Below are 20,747 nucleotides of genomic sequence, written 5' to 3'. Positions count from 1 at the left end.
TTGACATACCACGACAAGTAAAAATGGGGCAATTCATCACACAAACAATACATAAACAGAAAAAATACTTTTTATATAATTTCTTTCACATTTTCTCGATGGCCCAGTGGTTGAGTGGTTGCCTCATAGTCGGGGAACTGGGTTCAAATCCTTGTTAGTCCACCTGTGTGGAGTTTGCATGTTCTTCCCAGGCCTGCGTGGGTTTTCTCTGGGTACTCTGGTTTCCTCCCACCTTCCAAAAACATGCTTAGTCGCCTGATTGGACACTATAAAGTATTAGTGTGAGCATGGTCATGGTGTCCCTCACCTCTGGCATGAAGTCAACTGGGATAGGCTCTGGCACCCCCCAGTATAAAGCAGTTCAGAAAATGAGACATTCCTCAAAAGCAGGGTGACTCCAACTCAACCGTAAAAATATGCAATCCAGACGCTAACGTTAGCTAATATGCTAATCAAATTAGCCTTTGGCTATTATCTTACACATTTAAATATATAGGTCCAATAACACAAATATGCATATGGTCATTAATTTATAATGTCCCTTTATTAAATAAATCACACCCATATGTTAGCCTGTGCTAATGTAAAGGATACTCACTTGGGTTTTAGTCTGGGTGTATGGATATTTTTTTTCCCTTTTTATTCAAATATATTCATATTCATATTCAATTCTAAGAGTAGCAAAGCTTCCATTTAAATGTCACTTCCAACCGTGAAGGTTGACAAGGAGGCTAACCAAAAAAGAGACCCAATCGTTGCTCCTACATGGGGGGCTTCTAAAAAGTCTGGACCACACATAACCTCCCGCGCCATTACCCACTTTACCCGTGGTGATTTGTCGGTGGTGCGCGCGCTACGTGGCGGCGTTTTTTTGCGAGTAGTGAGCTCTATTAAAAAGTCATTAAAGCCCAGAGACTCCGAAAGCGTCTTGCCCAAAGGCTCCTCTGGAAAATGACTCCATCCGTCATAATTATACCGGCCAAACCGGCCAATAGGCTTGGACCATTGGTCGAGGGATTCGGGTATCCCACCATGACCTCACCCGCCAGATAAAAACTCGGAAATTTCAAGCCCTCGGGCAAGGGAGGGGAAATAAGGGCGGATTTGAGGGAATATAACTCGCATCTGGTTTAGGTCACGATGACATCCGATAACACAGCGAGCCGCGTTTTATGTCCACGGCGTCCCGAAAAAGCATCCGATAGCCGCCGCTAAATTGAGTCAAGGATGTAATAATTGTCATTTTTTGTGTGTGGTCTTAGTAGGACAAGATGGCAGTGGCCCGTAAACATGCATTTATGGCTAAAGGCTAAAAGCAATTATGGTGGAAATCGGATTTTTGGGGCATTAAGAGGGAGGCTTTCTCAGAAGTATTGTTTTTTTGGGGGTGGATTTAAGATGGTGGAGATGGTAGAGATGATGGTGCTTTTGTGTTTAACTCTTTGGGTGTCGTTGATGTTACTGGATGTCCAGTTAAAGTCATTTTTTGGACCAGGGGGTGCTGGAGCCCAACCCAGCTGAATTTGGTCCACCGTCTCAAAATTGTCCAGATATACTTAAAAAAAACTTTTTAGTATGTTTTTTTCAGATTTATCTTCCATTTTTATTTAGCATTTCTTGCATTTATTTTGCATTTTTTGAATTTATTTTGCATTTTTTGCATTTATTTTGCATTTTTTTAGCTAATTTAGCGTTTATATAGCATTTTTTGCATTTATTTTGCATTTTTTGCATTGATTTTGCATTTTTTGCATTGATTTTGCATTGATTTTGCTTTTTTTGCATTGATTTTGCTTTTTTTGCATTGATTTAGCATTTTTTGCATTGATTTTGCTTTTCTTTGCATTTATTTTGCTTTTGTTGCATTTATTTTGCTTTTGTTGCATTTATTTAGCATTTTTTGCAAGAACTAAAGTAAAAAACCTTTTTATTTGTATATTTATATATATTTATTTTTCACTTACATTACATTTTTGTTTTTTTTTAAATGATAGTATTTCATTTTTAAAACATCATCTATCTAATTTTTCAAATAATACTTTTGTTTTAAGTAGAAGGAAAAAAGGCTAATTTTTATATATAGATTGTATTGTATTTATTTTCATGTTCTAATTTTTGAAAATATATATATATTTTTTTAAAAACCCAGCATTTTTCTAAATTCAATGTATTTCCATATAAACTTCTGTATAAATGTATTATTATTATTTATTTACTTACATGCTTTATTTAAGAAAGTAGAAAACAATAGTAAATATTTTTTGTTCAAAAAATTATAAAGCAAATATTTTTTCTTTAATTTTTGAGCAAAAAACGCAATATTTCTGTTGTTGCAATCACATAAATACTACAAAACAAAATACAAACATTTTACCATCATAAATACTCATTTGCCAATCATTGTCACCACCGAGATGATTTTCAGCTGCCGCATATTTTTTTGTTCTCTACTTATTAAGCAAAAGAGCGATAATTTCCCGGTTCAATATCGGTGGTAGCCGTTCTCCCGTGTGACATTGCTAGCTAGTAATTACTGTTTTTATTACAGTCAATTTCTGCAGCCAAACAAGGCGGATTTAGTGGACAAGCGTCCTTTTATCGCACACGTTTCGGACATATTTGTTATGAGGCCGCCCGATTGGAAAAACAACGTCGTCAGGAAGTCAAACAGCTCAATATGCAAACTGTCAAGGTCTTTAACGCCCTTCATTTAAGCCGTTTGTCATCATTTTTGATTTACGTCACCTTGACGATAACATTGGAAACACCCGTGCAAACTAATTAGCTTGATTTCTGGAGGCTTGGGCTTTTATTTTGGAATTTTTCAGATTAGGGGTCTTGTTTTTGGAGGTTTTATGTTCTTGTCAGGCTTTTCTGGTGATGCTATTGGCACGGTGGTGTTAGTGGACAGCGCGTTGGACTCGCAGTTCTAAGATCGAGGGTTCAATCCCTGATTTGGAGCTTCCTGTGTGGAGTTTGAATTTTCTTTCCAGAGTTTGTCACTGTTTTTGTTAACATTGGAAACACCTACACGTTTAGGATAGGATTTTGGAGTTTTATGCTTTTATTTTGAAATTTTTCAGATAAGGGGTCTTGTTTAGAGGTGTGTTATGTATTCTCGTCAATAATGGTTTTCTGGTGATGCTATGGACCTGGTCAGTGGATAGCACGTTGGCCTCGCAGTTCTAAGATCGAGGGTTCAATCCCAGATTTGGACCTTCATTTGTGGAGTTTGAAATTTCTTCCCAGAGTTTGTTTCCATTTTTGCTCCACGCGTTAACTAAATAGCTTGACATTTAGCATTGTATTTTGGAGTTTTATGCTTTTATTTTGAATTTTTTCAGATTAGGGGTCTTGTTTGGAGGTGTGTTTTGTATTCTTGTCAGGCAAAATAATGTTTTTTTGGTGATGCCGTTGGTACAGTGGGGTCAGTGGATAGCGCATCGGCCTCGCAGTTTTTAGATCGAGGGTTCAATTCCAGATTTGGACCTTCTTTTGTGGAGTTTGAAATTTCTTTTTTGTAAATTTTCAGACACAGGTTCTTGTTATGAGGTGTGTTTTGTGTTCTGGTCAGGCAAAATAACGGTTTTCTGATGATGTAATTGGCACGGTGTACTCCGTGGTTAGTGCATCGGCCTTACAGTTTTTAAATCGAGGGTTTAAACCCCCAGATTTGGACCTTCCTGTGTGGAGTTTTTCACCGTTTTTTGCTCCATGCGTAAACTAATTAGCTTGAAGCTTAGCATAGTATCTTGAAGTTTTATGCGTTTATTTAGAAATTTTTCCAGACATGTTCTTGTTTGGAGGTGTGTTTTATACCTGTCCAATTCGGCCAATTGCTGCCCTTATTAATAATTACAATTCCCCTTATTAAGTGATAATAAACCATTCAAACACTATGCAAGACATATTTATTGACATAGGGTGCAATTAAAAGTCTAAAATTTTCCCTAAAGTGGACGCTGCGCCCAATCATTCGGTGCGCCTTGTATATGCACTAAATTCAAGATTGTTTAGATTTCGCTGTATGTCATTAACAGCTTGACATTGCCTGCTGACACAGTATATTTATATTGTAAGGAGTATATCATTCTTAAAGCATGATATTAGCAATCAATGACGTTTTTGGTTGCTAACAGTTAGCGAGACGATCCGGATTAGAACCGAAATGGGGAAAACCAGATTGGTTTTACCAAAAAATGCTTAAAAAATCTTTTACAAAAGTTGTTATACGGCGTATACAATTTAAAATGATCAAAAAATGTATAAAAAATGTTTTTTGGTGAGGCTAGTCTTGAATGACCTGCTCAGAATTGTCTTTTTTATGAACTAAAGTCTTTGTGACTATAAAAATAGAAGCGGAATTGCTCCAAGGAATGACCGTCAATGACTGGTCTTTGCTTATTGAGTTACGCCGTCTATTATTTTCTGTATTTCTGCGAGACGTTCAAATGCAATTTGTCAATTCTACCCAAGCGTGATTATCTTCCCAGACAGTCGTCATCGTTGTTGTTGTTCCTCCACTAAATGTCACCTCCAGGTTTTTCAATCCTTGTTTGTTTTCAAAAAAAATTGTCTCGTAAAGGGGGGGGGCACCTTTCGGCTGCGATTTAAAACACATTTGCATGAATATGTTAGCTTAAGGAATTATGCAGGATTTGTGAACAAAGTTTTAACCCGAGTTTTTGACCAATTGCTTGCCTTCTTGTCGCTAACCTTGTTTTTAAAACGGCACAAAACGTTAAAACAATAAAAGATGAATTAAAATAGTTAAAAATATTTCACTTTTTAAAAAACGTATCACATTTTTTTAATGATAATCAATAAAGTCTTTCAGCTTGTAAATTGCTATTTTCTTATATGGCTTTTCTCTGGGTACTATAGTTGAACACCCTAATTAGCCCCTCCCACAGCTTTCTGATTGGCTGGCAACTAAAATTGCCCCTCCCACTTCCTTCCAATTGACTAACAACCAAAATTGCTCCTCCCACTGCCTTCCGATTGGCTGCCAACCAAAATTGCCCCTCCCACTTCCAATTCAGGGTGTCCCCGCCTACTTCCTGCAGATGGCTGGTATAGGCTCCAACACCCCCGCGACCCTCTTGAGTATAAGCGGTATGGAAAATGAATTAATAATAATATATATATATTTTATCAAAATTATAGTGCAAAAAATCGTCGATGACAATTTACAGGCATTTTTAATTTTCTTTTGGTTTATTTGTGAACTATTTTGTGTAAATTGACAGATATTTTTGATTTTTTGTGTGTGTGGTTTATTTACTGGTATTTGTGAACTATTTAGTTTGAATTGACAGGTAGTTAGGATTGTTAAGTCATCCTGGCTAGGCTACAGCACCCCCTGCGACTTTAGTGCGGATAACATGGTTCAAAAAAAGAATGATTGAATTATTTTTTTCTACTTTTTAGCAGAAAATGTCAACAATTTTTTAAAGGCTTTTATAATCTGCTGTGGATAACCATCTAACCCATTTTGCATAGGAAGGTTGGCAGTAATCCTATTTTCTGAACCAATAAGAGCACAAAAAGTCCAATTCAAGGCTTTTTCTGATTAACTAAGACTCTCAAAAAGAGGATTTAAACCATTTTTTAGGTCAAAAACATCTACAAACGAACTAAATTCATTAGATTCGTCGGCACGGACATAATTGGCTGATATAAAATAAAAAATCCTCCAAAATGAAACCTGAACGTGAATGATTTTGATTTTTTTGCAGCCTGCACGGATGGATTTTTATTGTTCAATTTCCTGCCGCTATTCTTCCGTCTTGCTCTCATTTGGTATTCAGGAGATGCCATTTTTTTTTATGTCTGTGGCGTCGGTGCGGCCTCGCCCACCGACCAGAGGAAACATTAGCTCGGAGGCGCCGCATCGACGCCGTGGGGGCAAAGCGGCACGGAGCAAGGACAAAAAAAACTCGCTTTGAATAAGCCTGCTATGACAATTTTACATCAAAAAACAGCAAACCGTGTTGTGGAAAGTGAGACAAAATGTCGATATTATTTACTTTGATACAATATTGATACGCTGATATCAAATATGGATATGATTATTAAATATCAAGGTGTTCCAGAGGAATTTTACGGATGCTTTTATGTCCTCGAAGCTAAAAAAAAAATACAAAAAAATGCCTGTTTCCAGTTAAAAAAAATAAATTGGATTGGAATGGCTTTTATGAGGAGACCAAAAAGATGCCTGATTGAAAAGCAGGTGTCTTTTTGGTTTGCTTTTTATGAAAGACATGATAAGCCGATTTTTTTTTTGTCAACTGGAAACAGGGATTTTTTTGATTTTTTTTTTTTACCCATATAAGCATACGTATGATTTTCAATCAGGCATCTTTTTGGTCTGCTTTTTATGAAAGACATGCCAATCCGATTATTTTTTTGTTAACTGGAAACAGGCATTTTTTTGTATTAAAAAAATAGTTTTATGCAACTACAAAAGCTGATTTTCAATCAGGCATCTTTTTTGGTCTGCTTTTCATGAAAGACATGCCACTCCGATTTTTTTTGTTAACTGGAAACAGGCCTTTTTTGTATTTTTTTACCCGTATAGTCCCTGGCCGGATGTTTGGTCGCCTGGACGTTTGGTCACCTGGACGTTTGGTCGCCCGGACGTTTGTTCGCCCTGACGTTTGGTCGCCCGGACGTTTGGTCGCCCGGACGTTTGGTCGCCCGGACGTTTGGTCGCCCGGACGTTTGGTCGCCCGGACGTTTGGTCGCCCGGACGTTTGGTCGCCCGGACGTTTGGTCGCCCGGACGTTTGGTCGCCGGACGTTTGGTCGCCGGACGTTTGGTCCCCATTGGTCCGCGGCCTTTTCGTCGCCAGTCAAATGGTGATAGAGAGTAAGTACTGCCCAAAAGTCCGGGCGACCAAACGTCCGGGCGACCAAACGTCCGGGCGACCATACGTCCGAGCGACCAAACGTCCGGGCGACCAAACGTCCGGGGCGACCAAACGTCCGGGGCGACCAAACGTCCGGGCGACCAAACGTCCGGGCGACCAAACGTCCGGGCGACCAAACGTCTGAGTACCGTATGGTCATTCTTAGTATTTTTTTAACTGTATGAGCATACGTGTTAAAAAAATACAAAAAAATGCCTGATTTAAAATCAGGCATCTTTTTTCATAAAACGCTCATATGTCGGAGCACTCTTATATTGAAGTACCACTCTACTCAGTTTAGTGTGTATTTCCTACTTTCCCCTTTAATCCCTTGCAGACTTTTTTTGGTTTAAAATTGATATTTGCATGCACTACATACATATAAAATATCTAAAAAACCATTAAGAATCTCCACTCCATCTCCAGAGGCAGCCTGTTGCTCGCACCAGCGGCCCGCAAACACTCGGCGAGTCTCATTCTCAGCGGCAGACGCGGCGATGGCGGCGTCGTGCAGACACCCGCCGACGGGAAAGATGACACATTCAAACGCCGCCAGCGCCGCCGGCGCGCCGTAACCAGGCAACAGGAAGCCTGGCGCGCTGACCACTGACACCGCATCATAATGAAAATGCGTTTAGCATCGCACGCTTGCTCTCGCCACCCGTTTGGGTTTCTCTCAAATCCGGTAGACGTGACTCAACTCCGAGTTGGAGTCAGCATCCCGCGTGGCGTTTTTCTCTTCCTCCGCCTACTCTAGCGCTCGCCACCCACTTTTTTCTCATCTATCGCGTGATCTTTTCTTTTAGCAAAAGCTACATTTCGACACACATTGGCCCTTTTCTCGTCCATCTTTTATCATCATCATCACCAGTACGGACTACAATAATGACTACAGTGATATCTTGACATAAGAGTGCCCCAATATACAAGCAATTTGAGATAAGAGTCAAATTTGAAGCATTTTTTCAGTGTTTTTCTTCCGATAGTCAGTGCAAATGGCGGAGCTTGTTCGCTAATACGAGAGGAGTATATACTACTTCTCGTTGGCAAGTGGTTGTGCGTTATCCTATTGTGAGGACATTTGTGTGCATCATTTTCAGAGTATTTTGAAGGGAAGACAAAAGCAAACAACCCTGGATAGTTTGCGTCTGTAAGTCAGGGTGGAGGCGGGGCTAATAGAGCCAACCCGGGAGAAAAATCTTATCAAAATGTCAAACAAAATCATAATTAAGTTTAGTGTAAGGTTAGATTAAATTTATTTTTGAGTGTTTCTGCATCGTAATCCAAGTTCATTTAAATTTGTTTATGTTATGTTTCGAGCACGTTGCCGTGCAAAAAGTCTCAATCCGTCTAATTTTAGTACTATTAGACACATTTTAGTACTATTAGACACATTTTAGTACTATTAGACACCGTTTAGTACTATTTAAACCACTAGTTATTTGATACTTTGTTAATAGATGGCCAATTAGAACAAATAAAACAGTTTTTCCAATCCAATATTCTATTTTCGTTGTTTTTTCAGAGGGTTGGAACCAATTATTTAGTTTTTAGTTCATTTCTATGGGAAACCTTCATTTGAGTTCATTTGAGTCGAGTAAATCGACAGACAAGCTCAGTCCCGGAACTCCTATCTCGATTTACCACTGTATAACCTGACGATATAATTTTTATGTCATGGTTATTGCAATTTTTCTAACCAACTTTCGAACAAAGTGTGTTTATATCCCATTCCTATCAACCCTTGGCCAATATCACCCCTTATTAACCACCCAAGACCCAACTGATGTCATCATAAGTGGACGCTAGCCTCTTGTAGTCCAAAATTTAACATTGTAGTCCTATGACAACCAAAAAATGTCATATACACATTTACTCACATAGGGCTCACTTTAAAGTCTCAAATTTTACCCAAAGTGGACATATAGTGTCCAATCCGTCTTTTTTATGGACTACAATCACGATTCTGTAGATGTCGCTGTATGACGCTGACAGCTTGAATATCTGGGTACCGTATTTTTACGACTATAAGGCGCACCGCATTATAAGACGCACCCTCAATGAATGACATTTTTTCCATATATAAGGCACACTGTATTATAAGGCGCACTGTCTATTTTGGAGAAAATGTAATACTTTTAAGTGCGCCTTATAGTGGTGAAAATACGGTAATTGCTATTGACTTCCAGGTATGAAGCACTCACTACTTTACAGTCACCTCTAGAGCCGGCCATTTTGGATTTTTTTGTATAAAATCTTGCAGTGGAGGAGGAGCTATATGATGGAAGATGTTGTAAACTAAGATGGCATCTGCAAATTTACCAGTGTTGTTTCAGTTCAGGCGTTTGTGTTTTTTTTTTAATATCCGACAGTGCTGGTTTTTCATTTTTGGTTTTCTGTTTTTTCCATATATAAGGCGTACTGGATTATAAGGCGCACTGTCTATTTTGGAGAAAATTTAAGACTTTTAAGTGCGCCTTATAGTCGTGAAAATACAGTACATTTCTTCCAAAAATAGAAGCTTCAATGGTGGCCAGAATATCATTTTTTTTTCAATTTGCTGATTTATTCCTCCAAAACCTCCTCACTCCATTTCCCCTGCAATCGCATTTTCTAGTTAACGTATGCAGTTAAGTTTTATTTCCCAATGTGCCAAAATGCCATAAAAGGGGAAAGATTTCACGCAACTTTCCTGGCGAGTACATTTCATACTTGCTTCAACTCAATAACAGGAGTTGAATTACCGTATTTTCTCGCATATAAGCCGTATTTGCCGGAAAAAAATATGATGACTGAATCAAGGGTGCGGCTTATATGCGCATAAATTAGACTTGACATGCACGAAACTGCAAAGTGACAAAGACAAAATGCCATAATTTAAGATAATGCGGCCGATATGGTCATTTATTTCAAAATAGAGAAAATATAAATAGATTAAATGCTAAACAAACTTTATTTTGACGTCTATGAATGAAATTCAAGAAAAAAAATAATCGTATCTTGCATAAAACATGAAAAAACTTGCCATTGCTCGCACAGGATGCCGCCATTTTACCTAAAGATGACAAACTAGACCACTATGGACACATTTCCTGGTTGTACTGCTCACATGACTTCCTTTTTGCAGATTTTTCTCAAGATTTTCCCTTCAAAGTAAAACATTTGTACTCCCTATTCAAACCATGAATATGGAGTTGAAAATTGTCAATCAGGGTGCGACTTATACGCGAGAAAATGTAAAATTCAACGACTTTAAGGCCATTTTAAGGGTGTGGCTTATGCACGGATACGGCTAATATGCAAGAAAATACCATAATTCAATTGCGGTGGGTGGGAGAATAAAAACTTGAAAAGATGGAGATGATAATTGTGAATAAAAGAGGGCGGCTTATACGAGAAATTGTCAAATTCAACCATTTTAAGGGTGCGTTATATACGTGGATGCGACTAATATGCAAGAAAACACAATAGTACTTCTACTATACTCGGAATCTTGGAAAATTTCTAAAGTAAAGTTTAATTTACCGCTTTTTCACGACTATAAGGCGCACCGCATTATAAGGCGCACCCTCAATGGATGACATTTTTTCCATATATAAGGCGGACTGGATCATAAAGCGCACTGTCTATTTTGGAGAACATTTAAGACTTAAGTGCGCCTTATAGTGGTGAAAATAGGGTAATTGCTATTGACTTCCAGGTATGAAGCACTCACTCACTACACAGTCACCTCAAGAGCCAGCCATTGTTGATGTTTTGGGTTCTTTTTTGGTATAAAATCTTGCAGTGGGGGGAGGAGCTATATGAAGGAAGATGTTGTAAACTAAGATGGCATCTGCATATTTCACATTATTGTTTCAGTTCAGGCGTTTGTGTTTTTTTAATATCCGACAGTGGTGGTTTTTCGTTGTCTGTTTTTTCCATATATAAGGCGCACTGTCTATTTTGGAGAAAATTTAAGACTTTTAAGTGCGCCTTATAGTTATGAAAATACGGTAATCTGATCTAAAATGTGATGATATTTACTATAGTGGTGCTATAGAGAAAACAGGGCTGACGGTAGCTAGTTTTTCTATGCCAACACACTCCCTGTTCAGTGGCCCGATTGCCCCTGGTAACCCCCCCTTATCAATCACCTGTGCTTGACAACCCCCCCTCCCCCTCAGGAAAACGTAAATCTCCAACTGGTCGCCCTTACCCATTCAGGATGATGGATGATTTACGCTGCCCCCGGAGGCGGTGGCTTCTATAGCGCGTGAAGCTTGGCCGACACACAATCTGGATGTTATCAACCCATTAAAGTGCAGTTATCGGGCGCCCCCGGAACGACCAATCCTTGGGGCTTGTACTTCATAAATATGCCTGTGTTTACACCTGGGTGATTGACACTTGTCGTAATTACAGGAAGTGTGTGAAGGTAAATAGAGGGAGTATTGTAGCTCCGCCCCAAATTTTGGTCCTTCTCGGATTTCTGCATTCGTTGGATGTCATTGTTGACGTTTATCTTCATTTTTTCAACCACTTTATCCTCACTAGGGTCATGGATGGGGTGTCGGAGCTTATCCCAGCTGACTTAGGGTCTTGAATTCAAAAACATTTGGCAAAATCTAAAAATATGTTTACAAAAACTAAAATAAACATTGTTTTAGATCTATAAAAAACTGAATATTCAGAGCTTTTAATTCAGTTCTTTTAATCCATGAAAAAATATCTAAATATTTTATCGAAAATGGTCCGGCCCACATGAAATCGAGCTGACTTTAATGCGGCCCGCGAACCAACCCGAGTTTGACACCCTGGACCCTTTTGGGCCCGTATAAAGTACAAAGTAAAGTAAAAAGTATAAAGTACAATGTAAAGTAAAAAGTATTAAGTACAAAGTAAAGTAAAATGTATAAACTACAAAGTAAAGTAAAAAGTATAAAGTACAAAGTAAAGTAAACAGTACAAAGTAAAGTAACAAGTATAAAGTATAAAGTACAAAGTAAAGTAAAAAGTATAATGTACAAAGTACAAAGTACAAAGTAAAGTAAAAAGTACAAAGTACAAAGTAAAGTAAAAAAGTATAAAGTACAAAGTAAAGTAAAAAAGTATAAAGTACAAAGTAAAGTAAAAAGTATAAAGTACAAAGTAAAGTAAAAAGTATAAAGTACAAAGTAAAGTAAAAAGTATAAAGTACAAAGTAAAGTAAAAAGTAAAGTAAACATATTAAATACAAAGTAAAGTAAAAAGTATAAAGTACAAAGTCAAGTAAAAAGTATAAAGTACAAAGTAAAGTAAAAAGTATAAAGTACAAAGTCAAGTAAAAAGTATAAAGTACAAAGTAAAGTAAAAAGTATAAAGTACAAAGTAAATTAAAAAGTATAATGTACAAAGTACATTAAAAAGGAATGTATTAAGAAATATTAAAATGTCATTTAAAAAAGGATAGAGGGGCTGTAAAACACCAAAAACAAATAAGCATGGACAGAACTACTTCCAAAAGCTTCCGCGTGACGGCGCCATCTTGGGGTAAAAAAATAAAATAATAATAAATAAAATAAATTAAATAAAATAGGACAACGTCGGCGGGCCGGATTAAAAACCCTAACGGGCCACATACTGCCCGCGGGGCGTAGTTTGCCCACCCCTGCCCTAGACTCTAGGAGACTCTGTGACGGATGAGGGAGGAGTAAATTCCAAACATTGTAACCTGAAATTTCCTTGTAATTGAACCACTGTGGGATGGGCGGATCTATTGACAATACCGATGAAGAGAAGCCATCTTTATTCTCATCACATCCAAGTAAACGGACACTATTATTCCTTGTTTTTGTGTTTTTTTGAACTCCTCGCAGTAGGGAAGACGGCAAACACATAATTTCCGAGGTACATACTCCGGTAGGACGCTATTTTGTGTTACCTAGATGGTTCAACGCTCTCATTGTTCAGTGGGTTAATGCCCGGGGATTGAACTGAGAACCCCTACCGTGGTGTACAATGATCTTAACCACTTGGCTCAGCTGCTAAGGTAAAAAATCTAATGAGCAATAATGTAGTAAAATCTATTTGATTGAACTGGGAGGACAGACTTTTGAATGCTGTTGAGTTAACAACTTTGTAGAAAAGGATATCCTAGTGACCCGCAAGGCTTATAAATCTTAGTTGGGAAGCTCTGTACTCTTAGAAAATAACTTGCCCAATTTTCAATCAAATTCTAACTCGTCCTACTAGGGAGATAGAGGCCAATAAATTGTGAAACATTATAAAGTATGGCCATTAAAAAACATTTCCGGTCCTCATAAAAATTTCAACTCGTAACTTTGTCTTCTATTCATTATCACCTAAAATGCTCACTGAGAAGACTTGCATCTAGAGTATATTTTCTTCCATAGATTACCGAAAATCACGGCTGGAATGCCATATTTTTGCGCAAAAACGCTGTATTTCTTGCTAAAAAAACGCCTGGATCAAGGGTGCGGCTTATATGCGCATAAATTGGACTTGACATCCACAAAACTGCAAGTTGACAAAGACAGGACGCCATAATGGAAGACCATGCATTGTCAACTGTATTTTTAGGCATATACGCCGTATTTGTTGCTAAAAAATACAATGACTGAATCAAGGGTAGGGCTTATATGCGCATAAATTGGACTTGACATGCACAAAAGTGCAAGTTGACAACTGGAACGCCATAACAATGTGTTTTCTACCGTATTTTTACGCATATACGCTGTATTTGTTGCTTAAAAAATAAAGACTGAATCAAGGGTGCGGCTTATATGCGCATAAATTGGACTTGACATGCACGGAAATGCAAGTTGACAAAGATGGAACGCCATAACACAAGACAATGCTTTGTCTATCGTGTTTTTACGGATAGACGCCGTATTTGTTGCTTAAAAATTAAAGACTGAATCAAGGGTGCGGCTTATATGCGCATAAATTGGACTTGACATGCACAAAACTGCAAGGTGACAAAGATAGGACGCCATAACGCAAGAAAATGCGTTGTCTATCGTATTTTTACGCATATACGCCGTATTTGTTGCTTAAAAATTAATGACTGAATCAAGGGTACGGCTTATACGCGCATAAATTGGACTTGACATGCACAAAACTGCAAGGTAACAAAGATAGGACGCCATGACGCCATAACAATGTTTTCTACCGTATTTTTACGCATATACGCTGTATTTGTTGCTGAAAAATGATGACTGAATCAAGGGTAGGGCTTATACGCGCATAAATTAGACTTGACATGCTTAAAACTGCAAGTTGACAAAGATAGGACGCCAAAACGCAAGAAAATGCGTTGTCTACCGTATTTTCAAGCGTATACGCCGTCAAAACTTAGTCACCACTTCAAGTTAGAACAGCTACAGATCGGCCCATTACTTTTTTTGCACTATTTTTTTCATTAAACTCCATAAAATCTAGTTACAACTAGCCTTCATTCTAGCCGCAAGATAAAACTGCCACATTTAAATTAAAAAAAATATCTTACACCCCACGTTTTTACCCCGTCGGCCATTAAAGAAGCAAAATCTCATGTTATGGGACACTTTTACGCAAAATTAGAAGCCGGAAAAAAGTATCTCCAACGGGGGCTGAAATTCCGATTTCCGGCAGGGGATAAACTCCCGTTGTGCGAGGGTGCCGTGACCGTATTTCAACAAAGCGAGCCTCGGTATGACGATCTCATTACGAAGCGGGAATTTGGTCTAAATCATGTCGGACGGTACGTCTAATAGCTTGCAAATAAAGACGGCTCATTTATGAAGCGGTAAATGCGTTGAACGGCGCTCGGCGTGGAAGGGCTCGCTCTTTTATCGCCGCCCCGCCGTTTCGGGGGTAACGTCTGCCATTTGTCAGCGCCACATGGCGGGAAACCTTCTCAACCCGCGTTTCGCAGCAGGGCGTTATCGGACTAAAGGCAGTGTTCATCATGGCGGGATAATAATCCATTAAATTCATTTGCATAAATCGGAACAATGGCGATTTTCAGCCTTCTAGAAGGCATTTAGTCGTTTTGGACATCATCGTGTCTTTGCTGATAAAGATATGATGGGAAATATTTATCGTCAAGGTCTTCCGTTCTATTTTCAGCGTGATTACAGTGATGGTTTTACTCATGAAAAGACTTCATATTTTATCTTATGTCAAACACAAGAGCGGGGTTATGAAATACCATTTTTTTTTGTATATAAGCCGCCTCTGCGTATAAGCCCTAGTCTTAAAATTGTCTTAAAATCGTTGAATTTTACCATTTCTCTAGTACAGGGATGGGCAAACTTATAGGCCCGGGGGCCATATTGACTTTAAAAATGTGACAGATGGGCGGGGTCAGCACAAGATAAGATACATATAAAAAAGTGCATCCGTTAACAGTACATATGAAACAAACAGGAAAAAAGGACTCAAGTAGTAACATATGCATCACTCATCATTAAAGTAAAAAGTATAAAGTACAAAGTTAAGTAAAAAGGAATGTATTTAGAAATATTATGTCATTTAAAAAAAGATAGAGGGGCTGTAAAACACCAAAAACAAATAAGAGTGGACAGAGCTACTGCCACTGGGTTCCACGTGACGCCGCCGCTGTCGGATATTAAAAAAACACAAACGCCTGAACTGAAATATGCAGATGCCATCTTAGTTTACAACATCTTCCATCATATAGCTCCTCCCCCACTGCAAGATTTTATACGAAAAAATCCAAAACATCAACAATGGCTGGCTCTAGAGGTGACTGTGTAGTGAGTGAGTGCTTCATACCTGGAAGTCAATAGCAATTACCGTATTTTCACGACTATAAGGCGCACTTAAAAGTCTTAAATTTTCTCCAAAATAGACAGTGCGCCTTATAATACAGTGCGCCTTATAATACAGTGCGCCTTATAACACAGTGCGCCTTATAACACAGTGCGCCTTATAACACAGTGCGCCTTATAATACAGTGCACCTTATAACACAGTGCGCCTTATATATGGAAAAAACTGAAAACCAAAAACCACCACTGTCGGATATTAAAAAAACAAAAACGCCTGAACTGAAACAATACTGTTAAATATGGAGATGCCATCTTAACAAAATCTTCCATCATATAGCTCCTCCCCCATTTGAAGTCAATAGCAATTACCATATTTTCACCACTATAAGGCGCACTTAAAAGTCTTAAATTTTCTCCAAAATAGACAGTGCGCCTTATAACACAGTACACCTTATAATACAGTGCACCTTATAATACAGTGCGCCTTATATTTGGAAAAAATATCATTCATTGAGGGTTTGCCTTATAATGCAGTGCGCCTTATAGTCCTGAAAATACGGTACTAGTCCGGCCCGCTTGACCTCAAATGAAGCTGTATTCGTCCCGCAGACCAAAGGGAGTTTGACACCCCTGGCTTATACCCTATCATCCCCCATTTGTATTCCAAGCAAGGGTTGCATTCACCACGGCCACGCTAATGTTCGGCGTCCACCCAACGCCGACGACTCAATTGCGGCAGAGTGGCGATGCCTCATTGCTTCGCCCTCATATTTCATCCCAAGCAGCTCCTTCACTTCTGTTTTTTTCCCCTCTGTTAGCTTCCTCATTACCTCACCGACACTTCCAGGGAAATATCGTACAAGCGTTCAATTACCCCAACCCGTTTCCCCTCATCTTAATCCACGTATGAACGCACAGTCCATGAACTATCACCCTCCCGTTACGCCACCCCTTCCATTTTCGAACTCTGGGACGCCATTGGCCCTTCTTAAATAGGCTATTTTCTCCTCTAATGTTGTTTCCCCCCTTTTCTCGTTTGTATTGATTGGACAAGCTCGTAAGATCAATAGATGCTGTAGATCAGAGCGATTGCTACGCAGGCGGGCGGCCATTTTCTACTATTCAACCCTTGTACATCCCACTATAAAGCATTTTCATTTTTCTGGGGGTTCGGGTTATGAAATAAAGGCACTGATAAAAAAAGTGGATGGTCAGGTGTGTTTGTTTTGAGCGATGAGTCGGTTAGCCGCTGTGGCGTGGTGGGTTTCGGTGTTTTTGGTCAGATTTTTTGCGGAGAAAATTACCTTGAATCTATGGTTTATTGCACCTACAAATTCTTCAAGTTGTTAGTGCCTTGCTACTGCCGAATAGAATAGAACAGGAGATTGTACATGGCTGGAGACCATATGAAATCATTCGTCATTGTCTTGAAGTGCTTTGAGAAAATCATCTTCTTGCATGGTTGCCATGTTGGGCCAACTTTTTTGGGGAAAATGGACCGTATTTCTGCACTATAAGGCGCTGATAGTGCACCTTATATTACAGGGTGCCTTGTATCTTGACATTGCGCCTTGTATCTTGACATTGAGACTCATATTTTGGTGCGCTTTGTATTTTGACATTGCGCCTTGTATCTTGACATTGCGCCTTGTATCTTGATATTGCGCCTTATATTTTGGTGCGCCTTGTATCTTAACATTGCGCCTTATATTTCGGTACGCCTTGTATCTTGACATTGCGCCTTATATTTTGCTGTGTCTTGTATCTTGACATTGCGCCTTATATTTTGGTACGCCTTGTTTCTTGACATTGCGCCTTGTATCTTGACATTGCGCCTTGTATCTTGACATTGCGCCTTACATTTTGGTACGCCTTGTTTCTTGACATTGCGCCTTGTATCTTGACATTGCGCCTTATATTTTGGTGCGCCTTGTATCTTGACATTGCGCCTTACATTTTGGTGCGCCTTGTATATTGACATTGCGCCTTTTTTTAGTGCGCCTTGTATCTTGACATTCTGCCTTTTATTTCGGTGCACTTTGTATCTTAACATTGCGCCTTAAATTTTGGTGCGCCTTGTATCTTGACATTGCGCCTTATATTTTGGTGCGCCTTATATTTCGGTGCGCCTTGTATCTTGACGTTGAGCCTTATATTTCAGTGGGCCTTGTATCTTAACATTGCGCCTTGTATATTGGTGTTCCTTGTATCTTGACATTGCGCCTTACATTTCGGTGCGCCTTGTATCCTGAATTGAATTGAATGCTTTTATTGTCACGATACGTGTATGATGAGATTTAAACTTTTTGCCACGTAATGCACAAATAACAACAACAAAAGTAATCAATAAATAAGAAAAAAAAAAGTTTTCCCAGAGGTAGCGGCCCTGTTTCGTTGGAAGTCCAGGTCTGAGTTCCTTGATTTTAGAGAAATTCAGTGCCAAGTTGTTGAGAATCTATGGTAGCTATGGGCAAACTACGGCCCGCGGGCCACATTTGGCCTGCTAGGCTTTTTAATCCGGCCCGCCAACCAAATAATGTCTTTTTTTTTCTCCCCAAGATGGCGCCGTCACGCGGACGCCAGTGGCAGTAGCTGTGTCCACTCTTATTTGTTTTTGGTGTTTTACAGCCCCTCTACATACCTGTCAACCTCGAACCATTTGTGATCTTACCAAATTTTGTTTTCGCCCTTACATATATGTATAAATACATGGAAAATCTTACCACTTTACTTTTTTGTAAAAAATCACGAACAACAAGTAGAAAATGTATGTTTATGTGTTTATTGCTTTCAAAGTTCCACTACAACAGCTTCCTCAAATGAAAGTAAACATAAACAAGGGAACAGGAAACGGAAATCACATGGTGAAAGTGTTACAAAACGAAATGTTTATCATGATCTTTTTTTTTTAGCCAATCAGAGGCGCCGGTACATATATCACTTGGCAGACATGCGTTTCCGGGAAGAAACAATGGCGGATGGTGAAAAATGGCTAGAAAGTGCCTTAATTTATTTTTTTTTCTCAAAATCACCGTTTAGCGTACCATTTTCATGTGTACAGCGTACCAATATAAAAATGGGCTTTCAGTTGTACCAATTACGGCGAGAACGTACCAGTTGACAGGTATGCCTCTATCTCTTTTTATATTACTTTTAATATTTCTTAATACATTCCTTTTTACTTTTTACTTTATACTTTTGACTTGAATGATGAGTATGTTAATACTTTAGTCCTTTTTTTCTGTTTATGTTTCATATGTACTGTTAACGGATGCACTTTTTTCTATGTATCCTATCTTGTACTGACCCCGCCCATCTGTCACATTTTCAAAGTCAATATGGCCCCTGGGCCCAAAAGTTTACTGAAAACTATACTAAAACTTTGATTTTATTTTATACTTTTCTACTTAAGAGCAGTACTTTAAAAAAAATCCCTTTTTTAGCCAATGGAGATCTTCTTTTCCGTACTATATTTTAGATTTGGGTTTAGTTTTTTCTTTATTCACAATGACAGAATAGGATAAAAATCACTTCATCTCTCTCATCCATGTAAAAAAAACAGCAAAAAAAATGTGCTTCCAGCGTATTCTTCTTTTCAATTCTCTTTGGAGTATATTTAAAAATTTCAAAGGCTACATTTGCCGTAAAGAACCGGCTAATGCATGACGTCTTGTTGCATTCGTACAGTTAAATGTTTTATACATCATCAATTTAAATATACTTTATATAATTCATAAGAAAGTGCTCATGTTTTATTAAAAATCAAAGGTGTATTTGCACAAAAAATCACGCCATGGTGGAAAAGTCTTTGCTCCTTTTTTATCGTGACGCTAAACGATTAGCGACAGGAACCATAAGTAAAAAGCTCGTATGGAAACAAGTGGGAATTCGTACTCGCTGCACTTTAGACGCTTGGAGATAATTCACACGGAGATCTGGCAACCGCTGCTACACAGCGGCAAGTCATTTATTATTAATGAGACTGTGTTTTTCTCTCTAGTTTTTTTCACCATGATGGAATCAACGAGTTTTACTACTTACGTATTGGAGGCAATTGGTTTTAAACTTGAGAAAAAAAACGAATACCTGTTAACTTACATTTTTTGGAGTACATTATTGGAAGTACATTATTGGAAGTACATTATTGGAAGTACATTATTGGAAGTACATTATTGGAAGTACATTATTGGAAGTACATTATTGGAAGTACATTATTGGAAGTACATTATTGGAAGTACATTTGTTGTGGAAGTACATTATTGGAAGTACATTATTGGAAGTACATTATTGGAAGTACATTATTGGAAGTACATTATTGGAAGTACATTATTGGAAGTACCTTTGTGAAAGTACATTATTGGAAGTACATTATTGGAAGTACATTTGTTGTGGAAGTACATTTGTTGTGGAAGTACATTATTGGAAGTACATTATTGGAAGTACATTATTGGAAGTACCTTTGTGAAAGTACATTTGTTGTGGAAGTACATTATTGGAAGTACATTATTGGAAGTACATTATTGGAAGTACATTATTGGAAGTACATTATTGGAAATACATTATTGGAAGTACATTTGTTGTGGAAGTACATTATTGGAAGTACATTATTGGAAGTACATTATTGGAAGTACATTATTGGAAGTACATTATTGGAAGTACATTATTGGAAGTACATTATTGGAAGTACATTATTGGAAGTACATTATTGGAAGTACATTATTGGAAGTACATTATTGGAAGTACATTATTGGAAGTACATTATTGGAAGTACATTTGTTGTGGAAGTACATTATTGGAAGTACATTATTGGAAGTACATTATTGGAAGTACATTATTGGAAGTACATTATTGGAAGTACATTATTGGAATTACCTTTGTGAAAGTACATTATTGGAAGTACATTATTGGAAGTACATTTGTTGTGGAAGTACATTTGTTGTGGAAGTACATTATTGGAAGTACATTATTGGAAGTACATTATTGGAAGTACCTTTGTGAAAGTACATTTGTTGTGGAAGTACATTATTGGAAGTACATTATTGGAAGTACATTATTGGAAGTACATTATTGGAAGTACATTAT

The 20,747-nt window shown here is 38.2% G+C and overlaps 1 protein-coding gene across 1 annotated transcript in view; it reads left to right on the top strand.

The window, feature by feature from the left end:
* LOC144194522 (uncharacterized) overlaps positions 1 to 20,747 on the top strand; it is a 72,921-nt gene that overhangs the window by 14,758 nt on the left and 37,416 nt on the right. The gene's annotated exons all lie outside the window — the stretch shown is intronic.

This window comes from Stigmatopora nigra, chromosome 3, assembly GCF_051989575.1.
Source record: "Stigmatopora nigra isolate UIUO_SnigA chromosome 3, RoL_Snig_1.1, whole genome shotgun sequence".
Classification (NCBI taxonomy): Eukaryota; Metazoa; Chordata; class Actinopteri; order Syngnathiformes; family Syngnathidae; genus Stigmatopora; species Stigmatopora nigra.
The sequence above is the reverse complement of the archived record's forward strand: the minus strand, read 5'-3'. Positions and strand labels throughout refer to the sequence as shown.